Source organism: Carcharodon carcharias, chromosome 4, assembly GCF_017639515.1.
Source record: "Carcharodon carcharias isolate sCarCar2 chromosome 4, sCarCar2.pri, whole genome shotgun sequence".
Lineage (NCBI taxonomy): Eukaryota > Metazoa > Chordata > Chondrichthyes > Lamniformes > Lamnidae > Carcharodon > Carcharodon carcharias.
This window is the reverse complement of record NC_054470.1, coordinates 120443719-120455952: the sequence shown is the minus strand read 5'-3', so window position 1 is coordinate 120455952 and position 12234 is coordinate 120443719.

Below are 12234 nucleotides of genomic sequence, written 5' to 3'. Positions count from 1 at the left end.
TAACTTTTTTTTGTTATTTGACTGCCAGAACCTCACTGGTAACTTGTAAAGAAAGGCTATTGCCAGAGGCTGAATCATCATTTTATTGATTTGATTATGTAAAAACCCTACAGAACCCAGAGCCAGATACAAAAATATCTTCCATGCGGATCTAGTGGGACTGATAGGAAGGGAAAAGCAATCTTTATATTGTTCCTGATAAAACCATCATTACTTTTCTTCACAGTGGAACAGTTCTTTTATTTCTCCACTGATCTATATGATTCTTTTTCTGATAAATCCACTAAAATGTAATTAACACTGAGTTAGATTCAAAAATCCCAGAGAGAGAGTAATATGGGTTTCCAATCTTCTGCACAGTCTCTGGTTCAGAAAGCAGCAGGTGATATTGTGGCACCCTCTCCTGGGCACCCTCATGTCCTTGACATTATGTTATCCTGCCCTCGGCATGCAGCACATTTTTCCTACTGGATATAGCAGATTGGGATTGGAAAACTAGACAATAAATTCCTGGAATACCTAATTTGTATAGTCTGCTTCTCATAATGGCAATTCCTTTCATCTTCATCCCTTTCAAATACTCTCTTGAGAGAGAGGCAAGAGCCAAGGACAAAAAAAACCCAAATTATTAGGCAAAAATCAAATCATCAACTCTCATTTTATTGTCTGCTACATATATACATTGTTAACTCTTACAGGCTTTATGGTCTCCATTGTGTTGCTGAAAGATTTTATGTGTCTCATTCCATTCAGACAACCTCTGTTAATAATGGTCGATAACCTTTACGACAATGTTGTACACTAGCCAGGAATATATTGCAAGCACCTCAGATGTCTTTCCAATTAATGATCCAGGCATAAAAATTATATAAAATATATCACTATGTTTACAAATGAGGGGATTAAGGAAACTGAAGTACTTGCAGAATTGCTTAATTACCCTAAAATTATCATAATCTGTAATCTCGTACATGTCAGCACAGTTCAACCTTTCCCAAAAGATTCAAAGACTATTATCTTAAATCTTGTTCATCTTTACTACATTAGTTCTGGGGATGTGGGTGTCATTGGCAAGGCTGGCATTTATTGCCTCTCCTGAGCTGCCCTGAGAAGGTGGTGAGTGAGTTGCCATCTTGACTTACTGGTAATAATTTACTAGAAATGTTAACATACACATACTATAAATGAGTGGCACAATGAGCCACTTGAAAAGGCATTTTAAAGTCAACTGACTGGTATGGGACTGGAGTCACATATGGGCCCAGACTGAGTATGGAAGAGCAGACGAAAGGAGGACCCAGAGGCAGTCAGCAGCAGCTAGAAGGGATGTCCAATTCCATCCAATCTGTGGCTCCAGAGCGGAGTGACTGCATTCTCAAAGTGTGACATTACAGGAAAATAGATAAATGATTGGTTACTGAATATTTTACTCGGTTATCTTCAAAACTAGTATAATTTATCAGAAATTGTAAGGCTTACTAGTATTAAGGTTTACTAACGGTAGTAAAGGTTATTGGGAGTAGCAGTGTTTATTAATTATAATTTAATTAAGAAAAATAAATTAATTAACATATAATAAATATGGCATAACAGGTGATTTGTTATGACTGCAGAATATGGGAACTCCTGGATGCCAGTGTGATCCAGGGCAAACATGTCTGTATTAAGTGTCGGATGATTGAGGAGCTTTGTCTCAGAGTCATTGAACTGGAGGCTGAGCTGCAGACAGTGCGTTGCATCAAGGAGGGGAAAAGTTACCTGGACACTTTATACCAGGAGGAGTTACATCCCTTAGGATAGGGTCTTCTGATTTGGCCAGAGAACAGGGACAAGAAGGGGTGACTGAGAGTGAGGCAGGTGTGAGGACCCAGAGGGTAGAATTGAAGGAGCCTCAGCCTTCGCAATTGTTCAAAAGGTTCAAAGTGCTTGTGACCTGTATGATGAAAGTGGGGTCTCCTGGGCGGATGAGTGAACAGAACATGGCACCATGGTACAGGAAGCCATTCAAGCAGGGGGAGTAAATAGGAATGTAGTGATATAGTCAGGAGGATAAACACAGTTCTCTGCAACCGAGAGCAGGAGTCCAGAAGGCTGTGTTGCCTGCCTGGAGCCAGTTTTGGGACATCTGCTCTGGGCTACAGAGAAACAGGCAGTGGGTAGGAGAGGATCTAGCAGTGGTGGTCCACAAAGATACCAACGGCATAGCTAGGACTAGGGAAGAGGTTCTGCTTAGGGAGTATGAGAAGCTGGGGGTTAAATTAAATGCAGAACATCAAAGGTACAGCCTCAAGCAAATTGGCGAAGGATAAATGAGGTCAGAGAATTGAATGCATGGCTCAAAGATTGGTGTGGGAGAAATGAATCTCAATTCATGTGACACTGGCACCAGTACTGTGAAATGTGGGAGCTGTACTGGTGGGATGGTCTTCATCTGAACTGTGCTGGGACCAGTACTCTGATGAGTTGTATAACTAGGGTGGTAGAGATGACATTCAATTAAATAGCGGGGGTGAGGGATCAAGTGTGGGAAGATCTCACCAATTAAAGAGAGAAGACAAGGCAAGAGGGCAAGGTAGCAATAAGGGAAGTGATAATCGGAGTGTGACAAGAAGGGACAGAGATTATAAAATTAAGAGTGCACCAGTAGTTAAGGTCAGAGATTTCAAAATTTGTAATAAGATAGAGGTAAAGGCTCTGTATCTGAATGCACATAGCATTTGTAACAAAACAGATGAATTGACAACCCAAATAGAAATAAATATGTATGATCTGATAGCTATTACCAAGACATAGCTGCAGGATGACAAAGACTGGGACCTGAATATTCAAGGGTATTTGACATTTCAGAAGGAGGGAAAGCTAGGGAAAGGTGGTGGTGTAGCTCTGATTAAAGATGACAATAGTACAACAGGGAGAGTTGCCCTTAGTTCTAAAGGTCAAGACGTAGAATAACTTTGGGTAGAGGTAAGGAATAGCAATGGTAGGAAGTTACTTGTGCGTTAGTTCATAAGCCCCCTAACAATAACCACACTGTAGGACAGAGTATACAGGAAGAAATAAATGGGGGCTTGTGTGAAAAGTACGGTGGTAATCATGGGTGATTTTAACCTACAAATGGATTGGGCGAATCAGATTGGCAAAGGTAGACTGGAAGTTAAGTTCATGGCGTTTTCAGGACAATTTCTTAGAACAGCACATTCTAGAACCAATCAGAGAGCAGGCTATTTTAGATCTGATAATGTGCAAAGAGCCAGGATTAATTAATGACCTCATAGGGTCAAAATCTTGGAACTCCCTCCCTAACAGCACTGTGGGTGTACATACACCACATGGACTGCAGCGGTTCAAGAAGGCATCTTACCATCACCTTCTCAAGGGCAATTAGGGATGGGCAAGAAATACTCTCGTAGCCAGCAACACCCACATCCTGTGAATGAGTTTTAAAAAGGCACCCTTAGGTAACTGTGATCATAACATGGTTGGGTTTCGCATTCAGTTTGAAGGAGAGAGGGGTGGGCCCTAGACTAATGTTTTTAACTTTAATAAGGACAATTAAAAGACAGAGTTGGTTAAAGTGAACTGGGAAACTAGGTTAAGGGATAAGTCAGTGGAGATGCAGTGGCAGACATTTAAGGAGATGTGTTGTAACAGTCAGCAAAGGTACATTCCAATGAGAAAGAAAGACCCTAGGGGAATGATGGACCATACGTGGCTAAATTAGGAAGTTAAAGAGAGTATCAAATTGAAAGGAAAGTGTATAATTCCACAAAGATTAGTGGCAGGTTAGAAGATTGGACAGAGTAAAAAAACAACAAAGAATGGCTTAAAAAGTAATGAAGGAGAAATTAGAGTATGAGATAAAACTAACTAGAAATACAAAAACAGATGGTAAGAGTTTCTACAGATATTTATAAGGGAAAAGAGTAAGTAAAGTGATTGTTGGTCCTCTACAGAGTGGGTCTGGGGAATTAATAACGGAAAATAAGGAAATGGCAGATGAATAGAATAGATACTTTGCATCTGGCTTCACTTTAGAGGACACAAATAACATCGCAGATATAATTGTACCTGAAGAGGTGAAAGGGAGGGAGGAACCTAAAACAATTACAATCACTAGGGAAAGAGTACTTAGAAAATTATTAGAACTAAAAGCTGACATGTCCCCTGGTCCTGATGGACTTCATCTTAGAGTCTTAAAAGTAGCTGCTGAGATAGTGGATGCGTTGGTTTTAATTTTCCAAAATTCCCTAGATTCTGGAAAAGTCCTATCTGATTAGAAAATAGCAAATGCAACTCCTGTATTCAAGATAGGAGTGAGGCAGAAAGCAAGAAACTACAGACCAGTTAGCTTAACATGTCATAGGAAAGTGCTGGAAATTATTATTAAGGGTGTTATAGTGGGGACCTTAGAAAATCTCAGTGCAATCTGGCAGAGTCAACATGGGTTTGTGAAAGGGAAATCATGTTTGACTAATTTACTAGAGTTATTTGAGGAAGTAACAAGCAATGTGGATAAAGGGGAACATGTGGAGGTGGTGTTCCTAGATTTCCAGAAGGTATTTGCAAGGTGTCACATCAAATATTACTCCACAAAATAAGCTCCTGGTGTAGGGGGTAACATATTGGCATGGAAAGACAATTGGTTAGCTAACAGCAAGCAGAGACTAGGCATAAATGGATCATTTTCGGGTTAACAAGATGTAATGAGTGGACTGCTAAAGGAATCAGTGCTGGGGCCTCAACTACTTACAATCTATATTAATGATTTAGATGAAGGGACCAAATGTATGGTTGCTAAATTTGCTAATGGCACGAAGATAGGTAGAAAAGTAAACTGTGAAGAGGAAGTAAGAAACCTGCAAAGGGATATAGACAGGTTAAATAAATGGGCAAAAATTTGGCAAATGGAGTATAATGAGGGAAAATATGAACTTGACCACCTTAGCAGGAAGAATAGAAAAGCAGTATATTATTTAAATGGGGAGAGATTGCAGAACTCGGTGGTACAGAGGGATCTGGGTGTCCTGGTAAGTGAATCAGAAAAAGCTACTATGCAGGTATAGCAAATGATTAGGAAGACAAATGGAATGTTGTAATTCATTGCAAGGGGAATGGAATATAAAAGCAGTGATGTTTTGATACAATTGTATAGGGAATTAGTGAGACCACATCTAGAGTACCGTGTGCAGTTTTGGTCTCCTTATTTAAGAAAGGACATAATTGCAATAGAAAAAGCTCAGAGAAGGTTCACTTGACTGTTTCCTAGGATGAGAGGGTTATCTTATGAAGAAAGGTTGGACAGGCTGGGCCTGTCTCCATTGGAGTTTAGAAGAATGAGAGGTGATCTTATAGAAAGGTTTAAGATCCCGAGGGGACTTGACAGGGTGGATGCTGAAAGGATGTTTCCCCTTGTGGGAGAGACTAGAACTAGGGGACACAGTTTAAAAATAAGGGGACTCCCATTTAGGATGAAGATGAGGAGATTGTTTTCTCTCAGTGGGTCATGAGTCTGTGGAACTCTCTTCTCCAGAGAGCAGTGGAGGCTGGATCATTGAATATTTTTAAGGCAGGGATAGATAGATTTTTGATAAGCAAGGGGGTGAAAGGTTATCGGGGGTAGGAAGGAAAGTAGAGTTGAGGCCATAATCAGATGAGTCATGATCTTATTGAATGGTGGAGCAGGTTCGAGGGGCTGAATGGCCCATTCCTGCTCCTAAATCATATATGTTTGTATGGCAGCATGTTCTTTCCTTAAAGATCAGTAATGAGCAATCTATGGAGCAATCACACTGTTCCCTGATCATTGTTAGCTTGGTGATCTCCACCAGCAACTATAAGAAGAAACATCATAAAGGAGGAGACCATTCAGCCCCTCTAGCCTGTTCTGCCATTCATGTCTGATCTGTATCTCAGCTCCAACTACCTGCCTTGATTCCATAACCTTTAACACTCTTTTCTTAACAAAAATCTATCAATCTCAGTTTTGAAATTTTCATTTGCCCTCAAACCTCAACAGATTTTTTTGGCGGGAGAGAGTTTCCACTACCCTTTGTGTGAAGAATAGCGACACCTGCTGGGGCTAGTGTGCACCACCATGATGACCAGTGGCAACAGATGCCTACACCAAAAACAACCACCCACACTGGCACTCGGAAGCTTCGAGTGCGGCACTTGTGGTAGAAGCTGCCTCTCAAGGTTGGGCCTCATCAGCAAAGGTGAGGCACATGAAGACTCCCCACCTGAAGTGGATTTGTTTGCTGCATGGCCATCATCTCTCGTAGGTGGAGAGATGCCAGAACCTAGTATGACCTTCCCCACATCACCCCTGAACAGCCTAGCACTAATTTTAAGGTAATGCCCCCATGCTCTGGATTCTCCCCACCAGAAAAAGATAAAGTCTTGCATTTCTATACCGCCTATCACCACCACCGGATATCTCAAAGTGTTTTACAGCCAATGAAGTACTTTTGAAGCGTAGCCACTATTGTAATATCGGAAATAGTTTCTTTCTGTTGACCTTGTCATCTCCTGTAATCAACCTAAACTTCTCAATTAAATCACTTCTTAATTTTTGATATTCTAGAGAATTCTAGTTCATTCCTCAGATAGCTTCCCCAGTGATGGCAAGAGAACGAACATGTTTAGGTTAATTGAAACCAAATATAATCAGATGAATTCAAAATAACTCGCCGCTGCTGATCCTAATGTTTAAATCACGAACCAAGCCTGGTGAATTAGCATGTTGCATTTTCACCTCTTGGGCCGAGCGTTAAATCTACCTCAGACTGTGTCCTAAAGATCTCCTCAATCTTTTGTAAAGGTCCTCTGGGAAATCAGGATGGGAAGTCTCAATCTAATTCCTAGTGGGTATGGATCCATAGTGCAATATTGTCCCTAATTTGGCATTAATTAACAATCGCACTGGGAGTAGCTATGAAGAAGGTTGCTGTGGGAACAGGAAATGTCACATTGATGCTGCAGGAGAGAGGTGTCCAATAGTTTGGGCAGCGAACCAGATCTTTCTGACACATGTGATTAAATCACTTCTGAGTCATGTAGGATTATGATTAAATGTTCAGTATAACTCCCAATCAAATCTGTATTTCTTGCGATTCCTGGAACACATAATCTGTGACTCACTTCTAATTTCTCTCTCTCACTCCCTTTCTCTCATCTTTTTCAGTTCGAATTGTCTCTGCCTCCATCTTTGCTTCTGCCTTTCTTCAATTCTGGCTATCTAAAACCATTTGTCTCCTTTTTTAATTATTTTCTACCATCCAAATTTCAGTTGTTTCAGTATCACACCTATCAACCTATAACACCCATCTCATGGTGGTGAAAGAACTCATAGTCCATTGTCTTTAGTGAGAAGTAACTGGGCACTTTTTAGAAAACCAGTGAATAAATATTGCAGTGAATGATGGATTAGTGCTACGCTTATGTTGATGGGAAATGTTATTGGTAAAAGCTGGTTAACTGTTCTGTTAATTATAGCTGGGCTGTAACATAAGAACATAAGAAATAGGAGCAGGAGTAGGCCATTTGGCCCTTCAAGCTTGTCCCACCATTCAATAAGATCATGGCTGATCTGCCCCAGACCTCAATTCCTCTTTCATCCCATATCCACCCTAGCCAGAACAGGGATCAAACCCCATGGTGTTGGAACCAATCTGATCCACACCAGCCATCCAGACAACTAGCACCCCACAAGGAGTCCAAGTTGCTGTAGCAACATAGACTTTTTATTGTAGTCTGGAGCTATGAATACTGATGGGAGAGGCTCCAATTTCTTTCCAACACATGGTTGACTAGGAAACTCTCCCACTCTTATCACCTGTCATTGGCGTGTGTTGGAAGGATTTACAGGTTGATACTCCACCTGTTATGAACACAATTTCCATGGCCACCCCATCCTGGGGCGGGACTTGAACTGTGGAGCTTTTGGCTCAAAGGCAGGGACGCTCTGCATTTGCACCAGAAGGACCTCCTCATTAATCAATCCAATCAGGAATTCAGGCCAAACCTCTTTACCCAGACAGTGGTGAAAATGTGGACTCGCTGCTACAGGGAGGGGTTGGGATGCATTTAAAGGGAAGCTGGATAAACACGTGAGGGAGGAAGGAATAGGGGGTTATGCTGAAAAATTAGGTGAGATAAGGGTGGGAGAAGGCTCGTGTGGAACATAAACACTAGCATGAACCAGTTGGGCTGAATGGCCTGTTTCTGTGTGGGAAATTCTATTTAATTCTATGAAAAGATATTAGAAGGCACCTTGATTCTGGGAAATGGAACACTTTCCAATTTGAATCGCAGTGTTACATTAAGAAGAGATTACTTTTGTCCTGTGCTACTGACTTTTGGACTCTATTACCTGTTGTATCATTTTCTGGCCCTTTCCCATTTGTTGGGATGTAATCAGTTTTTGTTGCTTCTATCAATCATTGATGAAACGCTTATCAATACAGCACCTCAGGGTGTTTGCACTGACTGTCCCCACATCTCAAACAGAGAATCAATGAGAAACACCATAAGCAATGAAATTCTACCAAAGATGCAGAATCACATCATTTCCACCCTTCACAACCATCATTACATTTTATAATCCAGAGGGGGAGAGATGGGGAGGAAAGGGAGGAATGGGGAGGAGGAGGAAGAGTGGACAGAAAGGTTGAGAGGTGAAGGAGAGGAGAGGTTAGGGGAAACTGAAGGTAAGGGAGAGGAGGGCAAGGATGGGAATGTGAGGAAAAGGTGTGTGAGAAGGAGAAGGAGAAGGGGAGGAGGGAAAGGGTAGATGGCATTGGAATAGTGAAATAGGAGGGGAGGCAATAGAGGGGAGGGGGATGATGGAGGAGGGAAGTGGAGGGGGAGGGGAGAGGGCAGGGAGATATCACTTTGCTGTACTTCTGTGATTATTATAACCCTTCCTATCTGCTGTACTTGTATCTGTCAGATTGCTGTATCAGAAGTGGAATAGGCCCAGCCTTGTTCTATCAGAGATGCTTGGTGTTTTACTGCAGGGAAATATCCAGTAATTGGCTGATTCAGTGCCCAAGCTTCTTAATGTGTGTCATATCCCTGTACTGGAGTTTAAGAACGTTTGGTGTAAAGGCCCAATTGTTTAAAGAATCAGCACAGAATCTCTCACATTCTTGAAACTGCACAGTTTATTGCTGATGTCCAGCAATGTAAAGCTTTGGGTGTGATATTTCAGCTCATGAAACCACAGCTAGAAAACTGAAAATGCAAAGGATGAGTTTAAAATCTCAATCTGGTACTCTGTTGAATGTTTACTAAAAGTGTTGACATATGGAATGGAATTTCTGCAGAAATTCATTTCATTTGACTCAGAGTCTAGTTTAATAAAGCCATGTGGATTATACAGAAAATGTAGAATCGATTAAAATAGGTAACTGTAAAGTCATTGAAATAATTGTGCAGATTTCTCCATGAGGTGTAACATCAGCTGCTTTTTAAGTAAATACGGAGGGCTACATTATAATTTAGATGTAGAATTCTAGTACAGAAATAATAACCTTTTTGTTTCTTCTTTCAGCTAGTTTCTGTGAAAAAGCTGAAAATTTTTGACCTTTATCTTGTCTTCATAAATTGGCCTTGAGTGAAGCTGTGGTAAACATAGAGCAAGCTGAGAGTTACTCCCATGGGGCAGAATGACCCTGCATGTCAAACCCACAATCATCTGGTCAGGAAGCCACGGTGAGGCTAATGCCTGTTTCCTAATAACCCTCATGCACATGATATCTGTACAGCGTTGCAATATCAGTAGCAGATTTCACTCAGATTGGCGGCAGACACATAATAATGCATGTGACAATGATCTGAGTGAAATTTGGTACTGTTCTGTCTTCACCCTGTGTACTCTACAACAGAAGGACAATTGTGCTGAAATGATATTATTAATATGTCGTGACACTGTGTTCCTGGCTGGTTTTGTTTTACAAAAGTCATGCCTGTTATAGAAGATTAAGGAGTGATTTGATTGATGTGCTTAAGTTGATTAATGGATTTAATAAGGCCAATAGAGAAAAACTATTTCCTCTGGCAGGGGAAACACAGAACAATGGGGCAGTGTTGCAATATGCTTTTAAGGGATAGCAGCATGTCATCAGTAGAAGGGAAGTGTGTCATGTGATCCAGCCTCAGTTCACTTCTTGCCTGTTAGCAGAACACAGCACACACAGCCCTGCTGCTGATGCCTTCAAGCTTTCCACCTTTGTATTGTTTCCATGTGCCGAGTCTAAATAAATGAACACACAGTGTTTATACATTCCCTTATGAGTGATTGGTTCCCTTATTCATTATAACAATACAACAAGCAGAACCTTAAAATTAGAGCCAGGTCATTCCGGGGTGATGTCACCCCCTCTTCACACAAAAGGCAATGGAAATCTGGAACTCTCTCCCACAAAAAAGCTGTTGAGGCTGGGAGTCAATTAAAAATTTCAAAACTGAGGTGGATAGATTTTTGTTTGGCAAGGATACTAAGCATTACAGAACCAAGGTGTGTAGATGGGCTTAAGAAGTAAAAACAGAAAATGCAGGAAAAGCTCAATAGGTCTGGCAGCATCTGTGGAGAGAGAAACAGTTAACATTTCAAGTCTGTATGACTCTTCAGAGCTAAAGAGAAGTAGCAATGTGATGGATTTTATACTTTTTAAGAGGGGATGGAGTAGATGGAGCAAGATAGAAGGTCAAGGATAGGAGGGGGCTAAGGAGAGATTGACAAAGATGCCATGGACACAGGACAGAAGGAGTGTTAATGGTAGTGGTAAAAAGTAAAGAAGGTGTTGATAGTGGCATTAAGATAAGATAGCAGAAGGTGTTAATAACAGAACAAGGGTCAGCGTTCTGTGAAAACACAACATGGAACAAGTTACAGATGGCCCGGGGGTGGGGGGAGGGTGGTTGGGGATCAAAAGGAAATTAACAAATAAATAAAAGAATTAAATATCTTCTAAATTAAATAAATATATAAATAAAAATTGGATTTAAGAAGTGGTCAAAATGGAGGAGAGAGTTCATGATCTGAAGTTGTTGAATGCAATGTTAAGTCTGGAAGGCTGAAAAGCGCCTAGTTTGCGTTGAGCTTCACTGGAACATTGCAGCAGGCCAAGGACGGACATGTGGGCATGAGACCAGAGTGGAATGTTGAAATGGCAGGTGACAGGGAGGTCTGGGTCATGCTTGCAGATTGAGCAAATGTATTCCACAAATCAGTCACCCTGTCTGCATTTAGTCTCCTCAATGTAGAGGAGACCACATTGGGAGCAACGAATGCAGTAGACTAAATTGAAGGAGGTGCAAGTGAAGCGCTGCTTCACTTGAAAGGTGTGTTTGGGGCCTTGGGCGGTGAGGAGGGAGGAGATAAAGGGGCAGGTGTTGCATCTTCTGTGATTGCATGGGAAGGTGCCATGGGAAGGGGATGAGGATTTCAGGGTGATGGAGGAGTAGACCAGGGTGTCCCAGAGTCCCTACAGAATGCTGATGGAGGTTGAGCAGAAGATGTGTTTGGAGATGCTGGAGTTGGCGGAAATGGCGGAGGATGATCCTTTGACTGTGGAGGCTGGTGGGTGAAAAGTGAGGACAAGAGGGACCCTATCATGGTTCTGGGAGGGAGACGGAGATGTGAGGGCAGAGGCACAGGAGATGGGTCGGAAATGGTTGAGGGCCCTGTTAACCACAGTGTGGGGGAAAACCTGGGTTAAGGAGAAAGGAAGACATGTCAGAAGCATTATTTTGGAAAGTGGCATCATCGGAACAGATGTGATGGGGGCAGAGGAACTGAGAGAATAGGATGGAATCCTGACAGGAAGCAAGATGTGAGGAGCTGTAGTCGAGGTAGCTGTGGGAGTTGGTGGGCTGATAATGAATGTCGCTAGACAGTCTATCATTAGAAATGGAGACAAGAGGTCAAGGAAGGAAAGGGAAGTGTCAGAGATGGACCATGTGAAGGTGATAGAGGGGTGGAAATTGGAAGCAAAATGGATAAATTTTTCCAGGTCCAGATGAAAGCATGAAGCAGCACTGATACAGTCATCGATGTACCGAAGAAAGAGTTGTGGGGGGAGTGGGTGCTGAGTAGGACTGAAACAAAGAATGTTCCACAAACGTCACAAAAAGATAGGCATAACTGGGGCCCATGTGGGTACCCATAGCCAGACCTTCTATTTGGAGGAAGATGGATATATGATATAGATCCATCACGATCTAATTGAA